The sequence below is a fragment of the Elaeis guineensis genome, chromosome 10 (assembly GCF_000442705.2).
Source record: "Elaeis guineensis isolate ETL-2024a chromosome 10, EG11, whole genome shotgun sequence".
In the NCBI taxonomy this organism is placed as follows: Eukaryota; Viridiplantae; Streptophyta; class Magnoliopsida; order Arecales; family Arecaceae; genus Elaeis; species Elaeis guineensis.
This window is the reverse complement of record NC_026002.2, coordinates 76,308,544-76,335,272: the sequence shown is the minus strand read 5'-3', so window position 1 is coordinate 76,335,272 and position 26,729 is coordinate 76,308,544. Positions and strand designations below refer to the sequence as shown.

Below are 26,729 nucleotides of genomic sequence, written 5' to 3'. Positions count from 1 at the left end.
CTTTCTTTGTAACTAGAGAGAAGGTTTTATGATAGTCAATATCTTCTTTTTGAGTGAAATCCTTAACTACAAGTCTGAACTTATATCATTCAATATTATCTGAGAAATCTCTTTTGGTCTTATAGATCCATTTATAGTCAATGACTGGAGTACTTTTAGGTAATTCAATGAGATCGCAAACTTGATTTTTAGCTATAGATTCCATCTTATCTTTCATGGCATCATACCAATATGTGGATTTGTTTTCATTCATGACTTGTGAAAATAACTTAGGATCAGTATCCGGCTCAACATAAAAGTCGGATTTCTGTAAGTAGATAATATAATCACTAGTAGATCTTATCAACGGGTGGGCCACCTAAAAAGCCTGCCTAAGCCGATCCATTTCGAACGGGCTTGGATAAGGGAATTTTAGTTTTGGATCGGGCCTAGCAAAAATTTTAGCCCCGAATTAATTTTCAGGCCGGGCATGGATGGAGGTTGGGCCCGGCCCGAGCCGGACATAGCCTGACCCGGCCCGAAATATAATATATAATATATTAATAATTATATATATATATATATATATATATATAATATTTGTTAAACCCTAATTCCCTAACCCTAGGCCTAGGTATATATGCTAAACTAATACATCTCACACACACTCACCTTGTGCTGGCGCGCAAACACTCCCGTCACATTCTCCCTCTCTGCCTCTCTTCTCTCCCTCTCATCTCTCTCTGCCTCTCAGGCTCTCACACACTCTCGGATTCATATCATACATGCACACTCCCTCTAACCACAGGTCACAGTCGCCATCGCCGCTTGATGTCAGACCGTCGCTGCTCGTCGTCTTTGTTGCTCCGGTCTCTCTCTCTAAGTACTTTTGGGTTATATATTTGTTAGACTTCATATATTCATTATTTTAATCTATGAAATTTTGAACCTTGATGGGTTTTCTTTGGTGGGTTTTCTGTTGCAGGCTGAGATGCTTCTTGGATATTTGAGAGAGTCAAGCCTAGAGGCAGCATCATCATCGAGTCCTTGAGAAAACTAAGTAGCTGTTACTGCTCGAGAGGTAAAAAAAAAGAGAGTACTTTTAGTGGTTACGTTGTTGGTGCATATAGGGAGTATTGTTGATGGTGTGTACAATTTGTTCAAGTAATTTGGGAGAAATGATTGTTGTATCAAGAAATGGTTGTACTTTTTGATTGTGTCTCTTATGTAAGCCCTAACTTAATTATTCTTGAAATAATGATTGTAGCTTATGCCTTACATATGTTTAGTAAAATTTTTCATTGAATGATTATAATGTATTGGTTGTACGATTCATGATTTTTGAGGAGCTTAAATTGGATTGTGCTATTATTAGTATTTTTATAATGATAGTTTGCTTCTTATCTAGGTGCGATTGGAGACATTCCATATATATAAAAGATATTTCTGCTCAAACTAAATGGCAAATTCTACTCAAATGGCAGATTCTGCAACCATATATATATATATATATATATATACATATATATATACATATATATATATATATATATATATATATACATATATATATACATATATATATACATATATATATATATATATATATATATATACATATATATATACATATATATATATATACATATATATATATATATATATATATATATATATATATATACACTCATAATTTGTTTAATTGATTTGTCTTTTTTTAAGGGTTTCAATTTTCAGTTATTAACTTTGTTTTGTTGGGTCCTTTTTCAGGACCTATTAACATCCTTATGGTAGGACTAGGAACAATGGCAAATGCAAGTGACAATCCTATTGAAGTTGAAGTTGGTGAATATGAGGAGTTCACACAAAAGTCAAGGGTCAGATCTAAGGTATGGAATGATATTATTGATCCTAGGTTTGATTTTGATGAATAATAAAATTTTTGAGTATATTTTGGTACTAATAAATTATTTGAGTGTTTAAGAGAAGTTTTTAGGAAGCTAAGACCCTATCTCAATGAAGTTTGTTTCTGAATGGAAGATTCAAAGAAGAGTTAAAGAGGTGAAGCCAAATATTCTTAAGAAAATAAGGTCTTGAGCTGACTCAAGGGGATGATGAGTCGACTTTGGTATGCTTTCAGCATTTAACACAGACCTTGAGTCGACTCAAGCACAGTATGAGTCGACTCAGGCACATAGACAGACTCTGACACACTTTCAGCATTTGGCACAGACTTTGAGTCGACTCAGATACAGTATGAGCCGACTTAGGTACATAGATAGAATCTAACACACTTTTAGTATTTGGCATGGATCTTGAATCGACTCAGGAATAGTATGAGCCAACTCAGGCACACAGATGGGCACTAGCACAAAAATAGAAGCTATTATTTTGGATCCCGCTGTTTGAGTCGATTCAAATACAGTATGAGCTGACTCAGGCACACAGGACTGGCACCGACATAAAAAAGATAGAGAAGCTGTTTCTAATCCTATCAAATGAGCCGACTCAAGAAATTCATGAGCTGACTCACTTGAGTCGACTCAAAGATCTGATGAGTCGATTCAATAGCTTCTGACAGTCTGAAACACTAGTTTTCAAAACTCTACCGAATTACTTCGAAAAGCTCCAAATGGCTATTTCTCACCCTCCAACGGCCATAAACCCATTTTTAGTAACCCTAACTTGGATTAGAAGGGTTCTAAGTGATTATTAAAGCATAAAAACTCAAGAAAAAAAGCAACAAGGGAGGAAAGTCTGAAATACACTCAAAAATTCTGTTCTACTCTTTAAAAGAGCTTTAAAGAGAATTTACTCCATTCCAACCATTTAACTTGCTGTGCAATCAAGTCATTCTCAAGTGAAGGAAGGGAGCATTCATTGCAAAAGCCCTCTAATGTCTCATCTTGAGCATCAAAGTCTCACATCAATTTATCAAGGAGTTTGTATTTATATTTAAATTTCTGCACCTATATTTTTTGTATTTCAAGTTTTAATAAGATTTGAAACTTGGGGGATAGGCTCATCCAAGTCTTAGATTGAATTTGTACAAGCCTAAGAGTGGCTGGGAATATATTTTGATTAGTGAACCCATAAAACCAACTTGCTTCAAATTGTAAATCTAGAAGATAATCTTGCTATAATCTATGGATTATAGTGAAATTTTCAAAAAGATTGCTTGAAGAGTAGATATAGGTGTTGGAGATTGACACCGAACTACTATAAAACTCTGTGTTTATGTGTATGTGATCTTATTTATCCTTTGCATTTATTTTTAGCTCATTATTTTACTACACATACAGCATATACATTTCTGCTCTATACATAATTGTTTAAATTCGTAAAAATTTTTAAAAAATCCAATTCACCCCTCCTCTTAGATTGTATCTCTGGACAAGTGGTATCAGAGTAATTTTTTTTTTTATTTGTGTGTCTTGTGATCTAGAGTAAAAGATCAAGATGACAATCCAATTAAATATTTTCCTAGTGGAAGGGCAGTCCATTAACTGACCTCCTTTATTTAACGGTTCAAACTACACATATTGGAAAGCACGCATACGTATATTTATTCAAACACTTGATTATGATCTATGGAGTATTATAATAAATAGACCACACACATCCACAATTACTATTGATGGCAATGTTGTTCCAAAATTCAAAAAAGATTGAGATGACATTGACAAGAAAAAGACTTAATTGAGTGCTAAAACAATGAATGTGCTTTATTGTTTACTTGATGCAAATGAATTCAATCAAATTTTCACTTGTATTTCAGTCAAAGAAATATATCGTAGACTTGAGGTTATCCATGAGGATACCAATCAAGTAAAGAAATCCAAAATAAACATGTTGGTGCATGAGTATGAACTTTTCAAAATGAAATCGACTAAAAGTATTGTCGAAATATTTACATGATTTATTGATATTATTAATTGACTTAAGAGCTTGAAAAAATCATATACTAATAGTGAACTTATGAGAAAAATTCTTAGATCTCTTCTTCGAGCTTGAGAGGAAAAGATGATGACCATACAAGAAGCAAAAGATTTCAACACCTTGCCGCTTGAAGAACTTCTTGATTCTCTTATGATACATGAGTTAACCATGAAACAAAACTTAGAAGAGGAGGCCAAAAAGAAGAAGATTATGGCACTCAAGTCTCTAGCCAAAGAAAAAGATGAAGATAGTGAAGATTCTGAGGAAGATGATGATGATGAAAAGTTGGCCCTAATAACCAAAAAATTTAAGCGATTCATGAAGAAGAGGCTAAACTTCAAGAGAAGACCCTTCTCCAAAGATGAAGCTAGCAAAGATTAAGAGAAAGACAAAGACAAGGAGCTGTCTACATGCTTTGAATGCAAGAAATTATTAGGTAATGACCACGGATCGTGCGTGGGAACTTGGTGATTAGCCAGCAATTGAAGAGAGATCACCTAGATGCGAAAGTGAGAATAATCAAGAACAAGGGCGATGCCTTAGCTTCGAGAAAATGAGAGAGAAGAAGAGAGTTTTTTGATAGAAAGAGCTTTTATTTCTTTTCTATACTCAGCATACAATGAATCCTTGACCTAGTTACATATATATATTCCTATACAAAAGGCTCAAGCCCAAAGCTCAAAAAAACTCCTAAATAGCTAATCTAATGTGATACACTCTCCAAGCCCATATATACCCATGTCTTGCCATCCACTTACCCCTTGGACTTAATCTTAACCCAAATCATGGATTAGCCCCTTAAGACCTCTTTGACCAAGGGCCTAAGTCATCTAGGATCGAACTCGATTCTAGATCCAAACAGAATTCTGTACAGCTTCTGCTCAAAAACTGAATCGACTCATGCTGAGACTGAGTCGGCTCAATTGGGACTGAGTCAACTCAAACTGAAACTGAGTTGACTCACCTATGTGCCGATATGAAACTCCCAAAATATAGCTCTCTATTTGGCTTTTCCTCTAAGATATAGTCGATCCATTCTGAGACTGGATCGACTCACCTTCAACTTAGTCGACCCAATCTCAAAAATAAGCCGACAAGCAACAGAAACACTCTATCCTGGCTAATTCTTCTGCTAGCTTGCTCTCTTGACCCCTTGACTTCTTCTCTTGTATTCTCAAGGCTTGGGAGCACCACATTTGAGTTCACAATCTCCACCTTGGTACTCTTAAGCCCTTGTGAACTTAGCTTTATCCTTCAGACCCATCCGTGCCACACATATCTGAAAATTATCTCGAGAAAGTACCTTCGTGAGTGCATCTGATTGATTCTCCTTAGTATGGACCTTCACTAGCTCCACTTCACCTTTCTTTATCAGTTCTCTGATCCTATAGTACCTCATGTCTATATGCTTTATCTTAGCATAATAGACTGGGTTCTGTGCCAGCTGCAGAGCACTCTGACTATCACTGTACTGTGTAACTGTTCTCTATTCCACCCCCATTTCAGCAATAAGCCTCTTGAGCCATAGTACTTTCTTGACAGCCTCTGTGATACCTATGTACTCAGCCTCTATGGTAGACAAGGCTATAATAGGTTGAAGGGTTGATCTCCAAGAAACTAGCCCACCAAACATACAAAAGAGATAACCTGTGGTAGACCTCCTTGTATCAAGATCACTGCAAAGTTAGCATCAACAAACCCTTCCAATGGACTTAAGATCTCCCTTGAGATATTTGAGTTCCTCCTAGATCCATCATGCTGTCCAAAAATCAGACTAAGCCTTCGAGTTCCCTGAAGATATCGTAAAATCTACTTCAATGCCTGCCAGTGCTTTTTTTTTTTTTGGATTTGCCTTGTAACTGCTCACTTGGCTCACTGCATGCACTATGTCTGGCCTACAATGCATCATAGCATACATCACACCGCCTACGACACTGGCATATAGAACTCTCTCCATGTACTCTTTTTTTTTCTCTATTTGGGAGCACTGCTATTTTGAAAGAGACATGTGGCTTACCAATAGTGTTCCAACTGGTTTGGTCTTCTCTATCCCAAACCTCTTTAACATCTTGCTGATGTATCCTCCCTGTGATAAGCAAAAAATACCCCTGCTCCTATCCCAACAAATCTCCATGCCAAGTATCTTCCTGACCAGACCCATATCCCTTATCTCAAATTCTGCAGACAATGTATCTTCTTCATCCACATCCTTCATATATATGCAGCTATCATGTTCACATGTAGAGAATCCAAGACTCAAAACAAAAGTATCAAATCTTTTATACCACTGGCAGGGTGACTGCTTCAAGTCATAGAGAGACTTCTTGAGTAAATATGCCTTCTCCTCCAATCCGGACTGAATGAAACCATTTGGTTGCTTCATACATATAAATCCTCTCCTCTAGGCTCCTATGTAAGAATGCCGTCTTCACATCCATCTGCTCCAACTCCATATCATGCTGAGCTACAACTGACAGCAACATCTAGATTAAAGCATGATGCACCATCGGAGAGAATACCTCAGTGTAGTCTACTCTCTCTCTTTGAGAGTATCCCTTGGCAACAAGCCTTACCTTGAATCTAACTCCACCTTGCTCTGAAGGTACCTCCTTCCGTGTGAACATCCTCTTAGAATCGATAGCTTGAGCAACTCTTAGTAGATCCACTAGCTGCCATGTCTTGTTCTTTTCAAGTGACTCCATCTCTTCCATCATAGCTTGCATCCATAACTTCTAATTCAAACTTTCCATGGCCTCCTCAAACATCTTTGGATCTCCATTAGTAGTGATAAGAGCATATAAAACTGTCTCATCAATGCTATACCTAATCGGTTTGCGAATGGTATGTTGGGTCTTATGCAATGCCACTCCCACTGGTGCATTCCTCCCATCTGATGTCTGTGGCTCCTCCTACACCTCTATTTGAATAGCTAGCTCTTTATGCTGGTCCTCCACTTGAGTAAGACCTCTCCTACCTAACTCCACCTCAATAGGTACACCCTATAGGTGGAAGTAGATTGCATGCCCTCAGCCTGTGACTGAGCTCCACTGTCCATCTTCACTTTTTCAACTCTATCTGTACTCTTCGACCTCTCCAAGATGCTCCTCTTGTCACAAATGATGTCTTACTGATCACCGACCTTTGTGCTTGAGAATCCCATAGTAGGTACCCTTTGGCTCCCTATAGATACCTGATGAATATCATCTTCTGAGACTTTGGGTCCAGCTTACTTCTTTTAGTTGCCTCCACATGTGCATAGGCTGGGCAACCGAAAACCCTCAGGTGGCCAAGCTCCACCTCCTTTCCACTCCAAACCTCCTCTGGAATGCCTCTATTCAGCTTGCGATGAGGCGACCTGTTAACAAAAAAATATAAAAAAATTATGGCATCATCCCAAAAAGATTTTGGAAGTGATGTCTGCAGCCTCAAACTCCGTGCTTTCTTCATCAATATTCGGTTCATCCTCTCCGCAACACCATTCTGCTGAGGGGTTATTTTCATTATATCATGGTGTTTGATGTCATTCTCCTCATAGTACCTCCTGAACTCAAGACTTGTATATTTTTCTCCATTATCTGACTTGAGGCACTTCACCTGACTTCCTGTCTCCTTTTCTACCTCAACTCTCCAGACTCTAAATTAAGAAAATACCTTTGATTTTTCTCTAATCAGATATAGCCACTCCTTCCTTAAGTAATCATCAATGAATGTGATAAAAAATTTTGCCCCACCTCTAGCTAATACCAGAGTCGATCCCCATATATCTGAGTGCACCAAATCTAGCATTCCTTCACTATGCTTGGTATTATTGGCAAACTTCATCTTATGCTGTTTACCAAAAATGCATGGCTCACGCAAATCATTGCCCTCCTTCTTTAGGGCTGGGATCATTCCTCTTCTGCTTAACTTCATGAGCCCTCGGTCACTCATGTGATCCATCTGATAGTACCACAGCTGATACATCAGTTGTTCCTCCTATGCCACTACAAGTACTTTCCCACCATCGTTCACCACTGAGCCTTCCATTCAATAGAAATTATTGCTCAATCTCTTTCCTCTCATCATCACTAAAACTTCCTTAGTAATCTTCAAGCATCCACTCCCCAGCTGACTACTAAAAGCATATCCCTACTTCTCCAAGTAGCCCAAAGATATCAAATTCTTCTTTAACTCCAGTACATGCTTGACATTTGATAATGTACAAATGATCCCATCGTATATTCTCACCCTAATAGTGCTAACTCTGACCACTTTACGAGGGTGATCATCACCAAAGCTCACACTTCCTCCATCGATCTTCATGTAGGTAGCAAACCACTCCTGATGAGATATGTAATGATGTGAGCATGTTGCATCCAATATCCATGTAGTATCACACACAATGGATCCAGTAGTCTTCCGTCACTATATTAGAAATGTAGGTAGTCTGACTGTGGGGACATTCAGTGCAGCGGTAAAATAATAATTTTAAAACTTTTTCAAAATCACTATTTTACAGTAAAAATTATTAATTAATCTAATTAATTAATAAAAATTTATCCTACACTAGGATCTAAATATGATATATAGCATGCATGCATTTAAATTTAAAATTTGAATTTGAACAGTAAATACTTTACTGTAATGTGTTCAGAACACAATACCTTTGTGCGGGTAGTAGATTGCCGTAATCTGATCACCGTCGGAAGAGTCTGATCATCGCGATGCAGCCACACAGCGTGTCTGACTTCTGTGGATCGTCCACACGAAGCTCCTGATCTGATCTACTCCTCACGAGTGCTAGCTCGTTGTAGAGCTCTTTCGACGGTCGATGCTGATCGAACTCCTTCGATCGATGTCTGTCAATTCTTCAGATGCTCTGGATCGTTAGCAGACGTGCTTGAGAGGATGTTGAAGATCTTTCTAAAATTTGATGGGCTCACGACACTCGTAGCTTACCTTCTCACTTCCCGAACTCCAGGCTGAAACCCTGAAGAACTCACTGAAATCCTATGCATACTTTTTCTTTCTTTTCTTTCTTTTTCTCTCGGAAGGATATAGACCTTCACCTTGCACATAAGGATTCCTCACGCCCAGATTTTCTCTCCAATTTTTTTTTTATACGCCCCACTCTTCTCCTCCTTTTAAAACAATGTCAAACGTCTTATCCACGTGAAAGGATAAAGATGAGTAATTGCACATTTGAATTCAAATCAAATTTTGAATTCAAATGAAAATCAATTTATTCCTATCCACTAAGGGCGTGAGAAGAGGAGGGCGTGGCTTAATTTGTGCATGAGTGATTTCATGAGAAATATTTTTTCGTGTAATAAATGGGGCGTTAAAAGAGGATAAGGTCAAGGCGTTAAGATTGGTTGCTCATTCAAATTCAAATTTTGTTTTGAATTTGAATGGCCAACCAATCATCCTTATCCACTCATTTGGCGCATTAAAGTAGGGCGTGAGGAGGGCTTTGTATGAGAAAAAATTCATGAGAACTTCCTTCTCGTGAATTCAAATGGGCGCAGTGGAAGTGAGGTGGCGTAGGGAGAATGGGTCAAAGTGGTTTCATTATTTAAACCAACCTAATTGAACCAAATAAGTTAGGCCCAATTAGACTAATTTAAATCCAACTAAATTAGGCTTAATTAGGCTCAATAAAATCCTAATCAAATCAGAAATTGATTAAGCCCAACCCCTGATCAAATCAGGGACCAAACCATCTCGACAATTAGGTCAACTCTTAACCTAATCGGGTCAAACCCAACTGAATCCAATTCAATTGGACTTGATCCAAAAATAATTACTCAATCAAATTGAGTTAATTAGCGATCAAATCACTAATTAAACCTCTCATAAATATTGAGTCCAAATTCGATGGGTAATCGGGTATCAGAATTCATCGATATGTAACCCTGATCGAAGAGTCCCAAACCAGTGGGACTCTTGACCTCAGTACCCAAAATGTGTGGGACTCATGATCAGAGAATCTTGATTCTCGATCACAGAGTCTCAGACACGTAGGACTCATAGTCCACGAGCATTAGGACTCTTCATCAGCCATTAGATCAGATAGAAACTTCTAATGTGTGTGACCTCGCAGGTTCGAACCTAAGCCGGTAGCACAGGAACTAATTTCTGTACTAATCGAAGTGACCATCTAGCAATGATACCCGATGATCAGATAGGTCGAATACTCACAATCGCAATACTCAGAACCTACGTGAATATGGTTATTGTATAATTCATCCTTTTGACCTCTGTGTTTAGGACGACTCAGGGTTAAACTGTCAACCCTGATTAGATCATCCGAATCGTGCTCAACTCAAACAGTCCTGTGACTCCTCACAAAGACTACCCTGGCCAAGGTTTTGCTAAATTGAAACATGACTGTACACAGCTTCTAAACTGGAGTGGTCAATCCCATCTTGACACATGCACCGACAAGTCAAGTACTTGACTACACCCAGCAGCCTTCCGTCACTGAATTAGAAATTCAGATAGTCCAGTGCCTAAGTGCAGTGAGTTGTTTGCAAGTCACCGTGGCGGTCTCAGGTCGGAAGGATATTTATACCCATATTTCATCAGAGTAAATCTTGACAGCAGAAATAGCTCCAGAGTCGGTCACGTTCAGTGCAGATGTACCCTTACATCTCACCTGTATGCCATACCAGTGTCTCCACACTCATTGGTTAAGAGGACAACCAACCTATATGGCACACAACGACCTATGCTTGATAAACATTGTCGTCCTTGGTAACAACGTATCATTTGGTCGCGAACAGATTTAAGGACTAAACGATAAATCCTCCTTTGTCGAGTCTAAATAGTCCTAAGGACTTCACCACAACATAGGAGTTCATTAGAAGATGAAATATTTTATGATGAAAAATATCAAAATAATTTTTATTAATTCATAATTCATGTACATATACAAAAATGAGCACAACCGTCAAAAAACTGATGATTGGCTTTGGGACACTATTCCCAACAATCTCTCACTTGACCTAAAGCCAATCGGTGCAGTATCTAATACCCATTTTCGACTTGTAGTCGTCGAACTCCTTCACCGCAATGGCTTTAGTGAATGGGTCGGTCAGATTCTCCTTTCTGTCGATCTTTTGAAGGTCGACATCACCTCGATCCATAATTTTCCAGATGAGATGGTAGCGGCGTAGAATATGCTTCGTCCGTTGGTGTGCTTTGAGTTCCTTCGCCTGAGCAATGGCTCCAGAGCTGTCACAATAGAGCAGAACTGGACCAACAAGGGAGGGTGCTACTCCGAGCTCGGTGATGAATTTCCTCAGCCACACCACTTCTTTGGCAGCATCTGATGTAGCGACATACTCCACCTCGCAAACTGAATCAGCCACTGTGTGTTGCTTGGAACTTTTTCCGCAGATAGCCCCACCATTAAAGGTAAAAATAAATTCCGACTCACTTTTGCTGTCATCGTAATCAGACTGGAAACTAGAGTCTGTAAACCCTATAAGTCTCAAGTTCGATTCACCATAAACAAGCCACCGGTCCTTAGTATTTCTTAAATACTTCAGGATAGTTTTAACAACCTTCCAGTGATTCTCCCCTGGATCAGATTGGTATCTACTCACTACCCCTAGTGAGTATGCCACATCTGGTCATGTACATATCATGGCATACATGATAGATCCCACTACCGAAGCATATGGAATTTTACTCATACGCTCTCTCTCTTGAGGTGTTGTCGGACAATCCCTCTTCGAGAGAGAAATTTCATGGCCTATCGGTAGATAGCCTTTCTTGAAATTCTCCATGCTGAACCTCTTCAGCATAGTATCTATATACGTAGACTGGGATAAACCAAGCAACCTTTTAGATCTATCCCTATAGATCCTCATTCCTAGGATGTAGGAAGCTTCTCACAGATCCTTCATGGAGAACTGTGATGACATCCAAACCTTTATTCCCTGTAATGCAGGGATATCATTTTCGATTAAGAGAATATCATCCACATACAATACAAGAAATACCACTACTGGACCATTAGCCCACTTATAAATGCAGGGCTCTTCTCCATTCTTAATGAAGCCATACGTCTTGATCGTCCTATCAAAACATATGTTCCAACTCCGGGATGCCTGCTTAAGTCCATAAATAGACCTCTGAAGTCTGCACACCTTAGACTCATCAGTGGATGTGAATCTTTCAGGTTGTATCATATACACCTCTTCACCCAGCTCTCCGTTTAGGAAAGCTGTCTTCACATCCATCTACCAGATTTCATAGTCCAGATGGGCAGCTATCGCAAGCATAATCCGAATGAATTTGAGCATTGCCACAGCAGAAAATATCTCGTCATAGTCTATACCATAACGTTGATGATATCCCTTGGCAACTAGACAGGCTTTATAGATTTCCACCTTTCCGTCTGCGCCCCTCTTCCTCTTGAAGACCCACTTACACTCTATGGGTTTTACTCCTTCGGGTGGGTCAACCAATGTCCACACATCGTTGACCTTCATAGACTCCATTTCAGATTTCATGGCCTCTAGCCATTTCTCAGAGTCAGGTCTCTGCATTGCATCCATGTAGGTGATCGGATCCTCATCGTTTTCATCAAGTTCGATAGGATCATCATCCTAGACCAAGAAACCATAGTATCTGTCCGGTTGACGTGGTACTCTACCAGATCGCCTTAAGGGTGCTTGAACAATGGGCTCCGAATCTGATCTAATCAAATTCGGTTCAGGTTCAGCAACTTGTATCGATTTTTCCACCAGTCGAACTTCGTCAAGTTCGACCTTAGAGGCAATAGTCCCTTCATCAAGAAACTCTTTTTCCAAAAAGATTGCCTTAAGTCTGACAAATACCTTTTGCTCATCAGCCAGGTAGAAATAATATCCTTTGGTCTCTTTTGGGTATCCTATAAAATTACACTTGTTAGACCTAGGTCCTAGCTTGTTCGTAATTAAACGTTTAACATAAGTCGGACACCCCCAAATCTTAAGGTGCGAGAGTATTGGCTTACGTTCTATCCATATCTCATATGGCGTTTTGGTTACAGACTTACTCGAAACTCTATTTAGAAGGTAACAAGCCGATTCGAGTGCATATCCTCAAAAGAAGATCAGTAAATCAACAAACCCCATCATGGATCGAACCATGTCCAACAAGGTCCGATTCCTCCTTTCAGACACACCATTATGCTGTGGTGTTCCAGGAGGAGTCCATTGAGAGAGAATCCCATTCTCCCCAAGATATGTCAGAAACTCAATGGAAAGGTATTCACCTCCTCGATCAGATCGAAGAGTTTTAATACACTTTCTACCTCATTTTGGAATAGTTTGAATATTTCAAACGACTCCGACTTATGCTTCATTAAATAGACATACCCATACCTCGATAGGTCATCTGTGAAGGTTATAAAGTAGAAATATCCACCTCTTGCACTTGAGCTCATGGGTCCACATACATCAGAATGTACCAGACCCAAGAGTTCACTGGCTCGCTCACATTTTTCAGTAAAAGGTGACTTGATCATTTTACCAAGAAGACAAGACTCACAAGTTGGAAGTGATTCACAATCACCTACTTCAAGAATTCCTTCTTGAGCTAACCTGTTTATCCTGTTCTTATTGATATGACCTAGCCTACAGTGCCAAAGGTAGACTACTGACATATTATCTATTCTAGGGTGTTTACCGGAGGTTTGAACCATATTAACAGGTTATGATAGAAAGTAAATTCCATTATTAAGTTGTCCAACAAACATTGTAACATCATTCAAAATAATATTGCAAACATTTTCTTTTATTAAAAATTGATAACCGTACATGGCCAAAAGGCCTACAGAAATAATATTTAATAAAAAGCTTGGACAATAGTGACATTCACTCAGAATTACATTTCGAGAATTGATTACAAGGTTCATGATTCCTAATGCTAGAACTGGAACTTTGCTTCCATCTCCAACATTCAGGAACCTCTTGCCTTCATCAAATCTCCTACTAACCTACAGATCCTGCATCGAATTGCAAATATGATAAGGGCTTCCGGTATCCAATACCCAGGCAATAGTATCACAAATAGAAAAGTTGCAATGTGTTATCATATAAGTACCTTACTTCTTCTTTGGCCTGTTCGGATCTAGTGAGGCAATGTATAGAGGACAGTTCCTCTTTCAGTGCCCTTGCTTCTTGCAAAAGAAGCACTCCGCCTGGCTCTAGTCGGGCTTGCGCTTTTTAGTCTGACCCTGTGCAGACGTCCCAGCATGCAGCTGCACCTTCTTATTTTTCTTCTTCTTGTTCTTCTTCCCTTTCTTAAAGGGTCGACGATCAGAAGAAGACCCTCCTACAACATTCACCGACTCCTTATGGAGCTGGTGATCCTTCTCAAAGTTCTGCAGCAACCCTAACAAGCCGTGGTAGTTCACTGCAGGCTTTGTCATTCGAAAATGAGTAAAGAAGGGAAGGAAGGACTTGGGCAGAGAATTAAGGATCGTATCCTTATCGAGCTGCTCGTGCAGGAAAAAACTCAGTTTACTTAGGTGCTCAATCATTTCGATCATGTACAGTATATGATCAGTGACTGAGGCTCCATCCCTCATCCGAGCATTGAAAATGGCACAACTAGTTTTGTGCCTTTCAACGTCGTTAGGCGTGCCAAAAGAGTCGTTCAATATTTGAAGCATCTCCTGTGGCTGGACGTTCTCGAACCTGCGGCTGAACTCATCATTCATTGCCGCCAGCATTATGCACCGGACGGTGGTGCGGTCATTGAGCCACTTTTGGTAAGTATCTCGGACTGTCCCTCTAGCGTTCAGGGCTGGCTTCTTAGGTGCCAGATCCGTTACTACATAAAGGATCCGCTCATGCTCAAGGATGATTTTTAATTTTCGATACCAGCTATCGAAATTGGATCCCATGAGCTTGTCATTATCTAATAATGACCGGAGCAACAGGGTAGTTACCATAGCTGCATAAAGAAAAACCAGACCTATATTAGTATATAAATTATTAATACTAAAGACTTAGACTTTAGTTTAAAGTTTCTCTCAGTATTTTTACGAATTGGTAGCCTCAACCTCCAATTCGAGAAATTACTTTAATTCCTTAGTGGATACTAGAATCCACACAGACTACACATGAGTCCAACTTTGGTTGGTCAACCCATGTGGATCTATGGGTAGGTTCATAACCAGTTATTTCTCTAAACAACTTCTACTAATTGATTTTGCCCCAGAATCTAATCAGTAGGCTTTGGCCTCCACTGAAAAGATCTGGTTAGGTCCAACCATTAACATGATTTGATTTGGTGAATCGGACCAATAAATGATCAGACCTGACTTTGATCGGCCAACCTGATCACCGTTAGAAAGACTCAAACCAAATTATCATATTATGAATGATAATTCCATTAGTCAATAAGCACCAGGCCTTTGGGCCTCCAATGATTATTAAACTAATGGACTCATTATCACTCACTTAATGGGAGGCTATGATTTAGTTATAAATATAACTTAATCATTTTTAGGGACCTAATAATTTTTGAAAATTTTATTAAAGAATCAAAAAGAAAAAAAAATCCAGCCAATTTCAATCCTCCCACTGACTTCACCAAGTCAGATTAAAAAAGATTTAATTAAAGCCGGCATTAGGAGCACCTAAATCAATCACACTGATTTACCTAATGACATGGGCGAGTCCTAATCACCAAGTGATCTAATCAAAACCTAATTCACCAGGTTGGCCAGATAAGTGAGATTAGTGGTGGGGATAAGCCATTAACTCGTCAAAGATCGAGTTGACTTAATCGTCGAGATGGTTTGGTCCCTGATTTGATCAAGGGTTGGGCTTAGTCAATTTTTGATTTGATTAAGATTTTATTGAGCCTAATTAAGCCTAATTAAGTTGGGTTTAAATTAGTCTAATTGGACCTAACTTATTTGGTTCAATTAGGTTGGTTTAAATAATGAAACCACCTTGACCCAATCTCCATGCGCCACCTCACTTCCATTGTACCCATTTGAATTCATGAGAAGAAACTTATCATGAATTTTTTCCTCATGCCAAGCCCTCTCCACGCCCCACTTTAATAGGCCAAATGAATGGATAAGGATGATTGGTTGGCCATTCAAATTCAAAATAAAATTTGAATTTGAATGGGCAATCAATCTTTGCGTCTTATCCCTTTTTTAACGCCCCATTTATTACATGAGAAAAATATTTCTCATGAAATCACTCCATGCATAATTTAAGCCATGCCTCACGCCTTTAGTGGATAAGAGATGAGTTGGTGTCCATTTGAATTCAAAATTTAATTTGAATTCAAATGTGTAATTACTCATCTTTATCCTTTCATTTGGATAAGACGTTTGACGTTAGTATAAAAGGAGGAGAAGAGTGGGGCGTGAGGAAGAAGATTTTTGGAGAAAAATTTTGGGACGTGAGGAAGTCTTGTGAGTGAGAAGGAAGTTCATATCCTTCCAAGAGAAAAAGAAAGAAAAGTGGGTGTAAGATTTCCGGTGAGTTCCCTAGAGTTTTAGCCTGGGGTTCGGGAAGTGAGAAAGTGAGCTACAAGTGTCGTGAGCCCATAAAATCTCAGAAAGATCTTCAACATCCTCTCAAGCACGTCTGTTGATGATCCGGAGCATCCAAAAAATTGACAGACATCGATCGAAGGAGTTCGATCAGCATCGGCCGTCAAAAGGGCTCTACAACGAGCTAGCACTCATGAGGAGTCGATCAGATCGAGAGCTTAGTGTGGACGATCCACAGAGGCTAGACACACTGTGTGGTTACATCGTGATGATCAGACTCTCCCAACGGTTATCAGATTACGGCGATCTACTACCTGCACAAAGGTATTGTGTTCTGAACACATTACAGTAAAGTGTTTACTGTTCGAATTTGAATTTCAAATTTAAATGAATGCATGCTATATATCATATTTAGATCTTAGTGTAGGATAAATTTATGTTAATTAATTAGATTAATTAATATTTTTTACTGTAAAATCATGATTTTGAAAAAGTTTTAAAATTACCATTTTACCCCTACATTGAATTTTTCTCACATAGGGGTGGTTATAGCTACTTCATTATCTTTATCAATGATTTATCATGGTACGAGTCTGTATTTCTGATAAAACATAAGTCTGAAGTATTTAAAAGATTTAAAAAATTTAAAAATGAAGTAAAAAATAAACAGATAAACCCATTAAAGTTATTCAATTTAATCGAGGAGGTGAATATCTTAGTCAAAAATTTTTGAAATATCTTAAGGATAATAGTATAGTCTCTCAATGGACTCCTTCCGGAACATCTTAGTTCAATGAAATATCTGAAAGGAGGAATAGGATCCTATTAGATATGGTCAAATCCATGATGAGCTTCATTGATTTATCTTTATATCTTTGGGGACATGCCTTATTAACTGCAATATATCTATTAAATATGGTTCCATCAAAATTTGTTCCTATCACACTATATGAGATAAGGCATGGTAAGAAGTCGAGTCTAGATTATCTAAAGACTTAAAGATGTTCAGCCTATGTGAAAAGATAGATAGCTGATAAATTAGAGGATAGATCTATTATAGCTCATTTTATAGAATATCTAAAAAAATCTATGGGATACTATTTCTATTTTTCATAAAATCACAATGTATATCATATTCTTAGAAAAATAATTTATCCAGGATGATGGCAGTGGGAGGTTAGTTGAGCTTGAAGAGAAGGTCTCTGATGAGCAAAGAGCTACGGATCCTCGAGAACCCATTATTCATGAGTCAATAATAGATGTTCCTCCACCATCTCGTAAATCTAGTAATGTCTCCCATCTTTCTGAAAGGTACATGGATATACTTATAGAGAAAGTAAAGAAAATATTCTTTATGAGAGATAAAGATCATGATGATGATCTGAATATCTCTGACAAGATGATGTCCAACATCGATTCTGAGAAATGGTTAGATACTATGAAGTCAGAAATTGATTCGATGCACTCGAACCAAGTATGGACCTTAGTGGATCTACTTAAGGGTATAGTACCCATTGGATGTAAATGGACCAACAAAAGAAAAATCGATGTAGATGGTAAGGTAGAGACCTATAAAGCTAGGCTCGCGGTAAAAGGTTATAGTCAGTGTGAAGGTATTGACTATCAAAAAATCTTCTCACTTATAATGCTAAAATCTATCTGCACTCTGCTTGCTGTTGCAGCCTATTATGATTATGAAATCTGACAAATAGACGTGAAAATTACTTTTCTAAATGGATATTTTAAAGAAGATATCTATATGGGGTAGTCTTTAGGTTTCAGATCCGATGATGGTGATCATCGAGTCTATAAGCTATAAAGGTCCATATACGGATTAAAATAAATTTTTTGAAGTTTGAATCTTCATTTTGATGATACGATCAAATTGTTTGGTTTCATCAAAAATGAGGAGGAACTATGTGTATATAAAAGGATCAGTGAGAGTGCAATAATATATTCTTGAAATAAAAATCTATAGGGATAGATCTAAAAGAATGCTCAACCTATTATAAAAACTATACATAGAGAAAGTGCTGAAAAGGTTCAGCATGAAAAACTCTAAAAGAGGATTTCTATCTCTTAGGCATAGTATTCATCTTTCCAAAATGATGTGCCTGACCACATCTGAGGAAGTTTAGCGCATGAGTAGAATTTTTTATATCTCGACTACAGAGAGCCTCAAGTATGCCATGCTGTATACTCGATCTGATATTATCCTTGCTGTGAGTGGCATGAGCAGGTATCCATCGAATCTAAATGAGGAGCACTAGATAGCTGTGAAAAATATCTTTAAGTACTTGAGAAAAATTAAAGATTTATTTTTAATATTTAGAAGAGGTTCTGAGTTGCGAGTTGAGGGTTATACTGATTCAAATTTTATGTCTGATCTTGATGATAGAAAGTCTACATCAGGATATATGTTCGTATGCAATGGTAGTACAGTTAGTTGGAAGAGTCCAAGCAACCCATCATAGTGGATTCGATCACAGAAGTTGAATATGTCACTACTTCAGATGCTGCAAAGAAAAGTTTCTGGGTTCATCGTGGAGTTTGGAATAATGACATCAGATGCCATACCACTCTATTGTTACAACAACGGAGCTATAATACTTGCTAAAGAGCCAAAGTCTCATAAAAATCCAAGCACATCGAGCGGTGGTTTACATTATACGTGACTATCTCGAAAAGAAATATATCAAAATACGAAGAGTAGACTCTGTAGATAATATGGCAGACCTACTGATAAAGCAATTAAGTCTGCCAAAGATAAAAGTCCATCTTGAGAAGATGGGACTTAGATTAGTGGCCAACTGACTTTAGTCTAAGTGAGAGATTGTTAGATGTATATTCTAGAAGCGAATATAGCTGACACATTGTGTAACACTAGGGCATAATTTTATACTTAAAATATTAATTTGATTAATAAAATATTAAGTTTATTTTCATTCAAGTGTGATGTGTTCTTGAATCGTCTATGGAATCAATATTTACAATACATATTCTCAAGATGTTGAGAATTAGAGGCATGTATAAATAATTTTTAAATTATTTTCGATCATAGTATCATCATAAGGACTATGATCAATCTAGATAGATCGACACACAAATTGCTTTCTTGAGAATAGATGAGTCTCTGATCTACAGTGTAGAGATACTGAGCGATAAGTGCAGGTAGTTGTTAGAGAACAATAAGTATTGAGCATGACCATACGAGAGATCACATAGATTTCTACTCAATCTTCAATGATCATCTCGATGCTGTAGTTGTGTGAATGATTTTTTAACTTACAATAGCACTATTGCTCATAGTGAGGCTGCTGGAGTCTGACTGATATATAAACATGGCCTCTTTGAGTCCTTGTAGTAGATGTTGGCAACAGTTGGTCTACTGTAAAAGTAGGATGCACATCTAGATCGGATCTATCAATCTTGATAGAAAGGAATAGTCCTATGAGATTTGAGAGGCTAAGTTCGTGAGTCTGTGGCCACAGCAGTGTGATTGATGGGAAAGAGTTTTCATAAGATTTATAATTGAACTTAAGCTAATCGAATCTATCATATGACTGATGATGAGGTTTGACGATTTATTCATGACCTACCATCTAGTCGAGACTCACGATGGAGGGACGGAATCACACGAAAACTATACATTGAGATTCTATTTCAGTTCTACTGGGTTGCCACTATATACTGCTAAATATCACTGATGGATTGTGAAAGCTCACTAAGATTTTTTAGGATCGACAATCTTTATTGAGTTAGAGTAGAATTGTTCCGATCTATTAAAAAAAATTTTGATGATACTATAATAGAGATCATGGTATATCTTACTACCAGACAGAATTGAACCTATGAGGTCACACAACAAAGGGATTAGATCTGGATTAAGCAATTGGGCTTATAAAGTTTCAATTGGATTAAGAGAAATCCTATTGGGTTTAGGATAATCTTACTAGCACAAGATTGGACCCAATTTTCTCTTTAAACTTGAATTATTTATTTGATAAGAATAATTCAAGTTAATTACCTACTAAGAATCTAAATGAATTAGATTTATTGAGCTTCAAATATTGGGTGCCTAGAGTTTTGAATCATATGCATTAGGGGTCCAAATCCCTAATCAATTCCTTGATTTATTTTGTTGGGGCGCCATTTGATTTGATCAAGTGTGGGCGTGCCCACTTGGAAGATGGCATGAAGGACAAGGGAGGGGCATCCCTTATCCTCTAGTTGGCATGTGAGAGAGAGCCATAGAGGGCGCCAAGGGTTGGCACCCCTTTGACTCACTTAGGCGTGGACAAAGGTGAGAGCAATAAGGAGGCCTAGTGCGATTAGAACTCATGATAAGGGGCTAATTTGGTTTTGAAAAGAATTCAAACCTCTCTTCTATTTAAAGGACTCTTTCTTAAGGTTTATTTATAAGATTTTCAGTAAGCTCCAAACCTCCAAATAGCCCCCCATGCCTCCCTCTCTCTTCTCCCTTTGGTTCACATGTCCAAGCTCTTGGACGTCCCACCATCTCCAACACCCAAGGAGCTTGGGCGCCTCCTCCTTTTTGCTGATTGCTGGTCTTGATTGCTTCAAGAATCATGCAAAGAGAAATCAAGAGAAGAAGAGGAGAAGAAAAATCAAGAAAAGATCAAGAGTTGATCAAAGGATCCAGGCTTCATTTAGATTCACAGAAAAATTATTTTTGGAGAAAAAAGATCAACACCAAAAAGGACTAATCCAGATTGATCCTGAGTAGATATCCATAGAGATCGAACACTTACATGGTTAAAAATGAACCTATCTTCTTTCAGATCCATGTTCGAAGGAAGGATTAGCGAAACAGGCATGTAATCCGATCACATATTTAATTTCAGCATAAAATCAGCATGTGTTAATTTCAGTATGTGAAGTAGATCCTTATGTGCTTAATTTTATGCATGCATGTTTTAGATTAAAAGGTGTTTTAATCTTTGATTCTGCTGTGTTATTTTAAAAAAAAATTATTGAAATACATATGCATGCACTCATACGAAATTCCAACAAATGCTCCATACAATGATAATATGGTTGGGTTTCTTAAGTTGAGGCTTGCTTCACATAGTTCTCTTTTGTGTGATGGCTTGTTTTTTCAAATTCAATGTTGCTGCTACATATTAAATCTCATGGTTCAGGCTAGAATGAATCTTATTCACAATGCTGTTTTTAAGATTAGAAATGGATTCTCTCACATCAATAGATCTAAAGTTAAAGCGAAAAAGTTTTATGAGATGGCATCTAAGACTTTTTATTTAGATGTTAGAAATTAAGAAGTTGCATGGTGATGTGGTTGTGAGATGGAACTCGACATATACTATGCTTGATCGTGCATTGTATTTCAAATCTGTTTTGGTGCATTGGGGACAAAGGGATGAAGAATTTAAACCCTATGCAATCTGGGATGAAGAATGGAAAAATGTGGAGAAACTTCATAAGTTCTTAGGTATTTTCTTTGAAGTTACCAATCTGTTTTCTGGTGTTAAATATCCTACATCAAGCATTTACTTCAAAGGGGTATGGCAAATTCAAATGCATTTATTGGAGGCAGCCCGTTCTCCTGATAATTTTATGAAGGATAATGGTAAAGGAAATGTAGGAAACGTTCAATAAATACTCATCTGATTATAACTTCTTGCTTTCTTGTGCTGCTGTGTTGGATTCATGCTGCAAACTAGCTTATATTGATTTTTATTATGCTTAACCTTATGGGGATGAAGCTGGTAGCTATGTGGATAAGGTAAAGAGCACACTTTATCAATTGTTTGAGCAGTATAAGAAGGGTAGCAATGCGGGAACTAGTGTTGAAGGTGAAGTTGCGGATTCTAATTATGCAGGTGGCAGTGCTAGTAATGTTGTCTTTTCTGATCCAAAATTCAAAAAGTTCTTAAAAAGAAAATGGAACCAGATGTTGAACAATCACAAATTGATATGTACTTGTCTAAAAGAGTTATTGATGGTGATTCTGATTTTGATGTGTTGGAGTTTTGGAACAAGAATAGTGATAGGTTTCCTGATCTTGAATTGATGGCCCGAGATCTACTGTTGTCTCTGAATCTACATTTAGCATGGGAAAAAAAGATTAACAACCCTTGTTGGGCTTCACTTAAGCCTAAAACAATTCAAGCACTAGCTTGTTTCGAGGATTGGATGTGTGCTAAGGGTCTCACATTAGGTAATCTGTTTTCTATTTTTTATTTTCCTACTTTCATTTAAATCCTTACTCTTCTATTTCTTTTACTACTTCCTATGATCTTACATGTTTATTAATTTTTTTAAAGGAAACTTTGGGATTCTCAGTGACAATGTTGAACTGGAGCTTGAGAGTTCTAGTGAGGAGGAGAACGAAGAAGAGCAGAATGATGATGATGATTTGAAATTTTAGTTATATCATCTTAATTGAAGCCTCTCCTCTTTTAATTTGGTTTTTGCTTTTCATTCATAATAAAATCTCTTTTGTTATTTTGACACTGGAAGAGCTTGGATTGGAATAAGGAGGACCTTTGAAAGAAGGAAGCAGCATTAGTTGTCTTTTCAATTTAGCTTGCTTGTTTGTTATTGTAATTTAAAAATGTAAAAAATTTTATATTTTTTTGAGTTATGTTATGATTTTATTTTGGACATTTTTTAATTTCATGATTTCAAAGTTTGAAATTTTAGAGTTTAATTAAAAAATAAAAATAAATAAAAAAAGGACAGGTGGCTTTTGGGCAGGCCATGGGCATCTGAAATAAAAATGGGCTGGGCCTGGCAGAATTTTTAGGCTTGAACTTTGGGTCGGATCGGGCTCGAGCCACGCCATATAGTGTTAGTTCAGTATTGCGGCCGGGCCCGGCCTGCCCATTGATCAGGTCTAACATTAGGAATTGTAGATCCTTTTTCTCTTGTGGATCTTCTTAATCCTACTACATCTATATTTTAGGTATCCTCAATAGTAGGCTCAATATGAACTTATTCTTCATGGAGTGGTTATTCTTGAATTGGTTGTTTATGATCTTGTGGATCTGCTTGAATAACAATCAATTTTATATCTTTTATAAGTTGATCAATTTGATCTTTTATTTTCTCAAATTCATCCTTATGAGAAAAATCACTCCCACTAAGTTTATAATTCTCAAGAAATTTGGTATTCCTAAATTCAATTATTTTGAGTACATGGTTAGGACAATAAAATCTATATCCTTTAGAGTTTACCATATAATCAATAAAATAGCTACTAACTGTTCTGAAATTTAATTTCTTTAAGTATGAATTATAAATCCATATCTCAGCTCAGCTGAATATTTTCATATATCTAAGTGACTTAAACTTGGTTTTGCATCCTTTTTCACAACTCAAAATAAATTTTAGGTATAGCCTTATATGAAACTCTATTTAAGAATGCTTCACTCCAAAGAAAAAGAAAGATTAGAATTACTAATCATACTCCTTACCATGTCTATCAGTATACAATTTCTTCTTTTTGTCATACTATTTTGTTGTGGTATTTTAAGCATTGTGTATTGGGCAATAATATCCTCTTCTTCAAAAAACTTGCAAATAGACCTATGGACTGATCTTTTTTAATGTACCTTCCATAGTACTCTGCACCTCTATCAAATCTTACAATCTTTATTTTTTTGTCCAATTATTTCTCTACTCCTATTTTATAAATCTTAAAGACATCTAGTGCTTCACTTTTTTCAAAGAGAAGATAGAGATACATATCTCTAACCATTAAAATAGAGAGTAGAAAAATAATCCACAGAGATATCAGTGTGTATATGATCTCTAAAATATTAAAACTCCTTCTGGCACCTTTAGAGGACTTGTTAGTTTATTTTTTCTTTATGCAATCCAAATAAGTGCCAAAGTTAGTAAAATCAATATCTTTTAAAATGCCATCATTTACCAACCTCTTTATTCTCTCTAAAGAGATATAGACTAATCTTTCATGCCATAAACTTGAAGAGTTTTTTCTAATAATGTATCTCTTTATGCCAATATTACCATCATGTATAGATGAATGATTACATTCAAAATTTAGATTCAAATCTAATTTATATAAACCATCCATCAGAAAATCAGTTTCAATAACACTTTTATCCCAAAAAGGATTAACTATAGAATTTTCAAAAAGAAAACCAAAACTAATATCTGTTAACTTGAAAATAGAAACTAAATTTTTAAAGAAATTAAGAACATAAAATATATTTTCAAGATCCAAAACAAAATCAAAATTCAAATCTAATCTAAAGGTTTTCACAGCTTCTATATGTGAATGTATCTAATTGCCTGAATAGATACTTTGTTCGCTTCCCTTCGGATCTTATAGATTAAGAAAACTCTATATAGTATTGGTAATGTGCATTGTATATCAAAATCAATTCATCAAGTATTATTAGGAACATCAAAAAAAAATAATTTATAATATACTAGAGATATAAAAGTACCTTTCTTTTCAAGCTATTTCTTATACTTTACGGAGAGTCCTTCTTCATATGTCCTTTTTTTTTTTTGCAAAAGAAGTATGCATTTTTATTGCCATGATGTTTTATTGGCACTATAGCATTCTTTTTTTTAGGAGTACTTTTTTTCTTTCTTTCTTTTTTTTTTTGGATAAAAATTTTCTTTCTTTACTATGAGTAGTAAGATTACTACTTTCATGCTTTATATTCTACTTCTCTTATTTCAATCTTTCTTCCTCTTAAACACACATGGTCAAAAATTTATTAACAGGCCATTTTTCTTATGTGTGTTATAGAAAATCTTAAAAGAGTCATATTCTGTAGGTAGAGAATTCAAAATAAAATAAACTAAAAAAGTATTAGAAATCTCAACTTTTAAAGACTTGAGTTGAGCAGCAATATCTCTCATCTTCATGATATAGTAACATACACCTTTAGTACTGTCAAACTTCATGCTTGAAAGCCTCTTCATTAGGGTACTGGGCAATGCTTTATCAAAATTTTCAAACTATTCTTCAATGGCCTTCATAAAACCCTTGACTCTATCATATTAAAGGATTGACCCTCTAATACTTTTAGACACCCAAGACTTGATGAGCATCAAACTCAAGCGATTAGATCGCTTCCATTTTTCGTATACCAAAATTTATTGTGGTGTACTTGAATCTGTGGGAATAGGTGGTTCATCCACACGAAGCGTCAGGTCAAGATCTTTATACCCAATAGTGTAAAGAGCACTATTTTTTCAATCAGAAAAATTATCACTACTTAATATTAGAATAAAAGCAGCGTCATTAATATATACAGTAAGATTAGCTAAAATAATCAATAAGCACAGAAAAATTTAGTGCTATGAAGCATAAATCATAATTTGAAATAATCAATATTAATTCAGTAATAAATTCTAACTTCTTGTGGATAGAGATGCATCATGTATGGAATTCACTAATACTTTATTAACAAAACTAGCAACATAGATATTAAAGATAGTAAATTTTCAAATCTGTGGGCCTAGAAAAAAATCTATTCTTAATATTTAGATTACCATCTTATTCCAATTAAATCATAAAAATAACCACTTCCTGTAAATAAAGTTAATTATTTTTATGATTTAATTATAATTTTATTATCATTCTATTATCATCTAATTTACAATCTTTATGTGGTTTTTACTATATCCAGGATGCTGTGGCTATTTCTGAACATAATAAACCCACTACTTTATATGATTTTTACTATATCCAGGATGCTATGACTATTTTCGAATATAATAAATTCACTAACTTTAATATGACATTGAATAATCTAAATAACTATATAAAACTTTATTATGGTTTTCATCTTTGTCATGATCACAAAATTTTCAGCAAATAAACAATAATCCAAACTTTTATGTGATCAATATAAATTGTAAAATATAATTTAAAAGAAATTTTATGTGATAAAATTAAAAACGATGACTAAATAATAATTCAGGGATCTTTATGTAACAAACTCTATCATAGGGACCAAAATGTAATTTTATAAAGATCTTTATTGAATTAATAACTTTATCAGGGACTAAATTACAAAAATCTCTAAACTGATCTGGTTCAGTCAATTAAAAGGGCTTTTTACCGAATATATAAGGGCTTAAATGCAAAATCTTCTATTTGGTAAATGGGTCCATGCTGGATTTCGAATTTCGGGTTGGGACCCAAAAAATCCAAACCCGTTAGCCCAAATCCCCTTCTCCTCTGTTCCCAAATACCGCCCAAACCCTAAGGCCGCTGCTTGAACGCCCCAGGTTCATCATTGGTGCATCACCAGCTGACCTGTACCACCGATAGCCAACTTAAGATCGA

At 36.6% G+C, this 26,729-nt stretch overlaps 1 long non-coding RNA gene across 1 annotated transcript; it reads left to right on the top strand.

Annotated features, from left to right (window-relative positions):
- The first annotated feature begins 669 nt into the window (after positions 1-669).
- On the top strand, positions 670-22,953 carry LOC109504985 (uncharacterized). The gene is made up of 4 exons (XR_002163485.3): positions 670-848; positions 965-1,060; positions 1,750-1,868; positions 22,720-22,953. It is a non-coding gene; the product is annotated as an uncharacterized lncRNA (long non-coding RNA).
- The last annotated feature ends 3,776 nt before the right edge of the window (positions 22,954-26,729 follow it).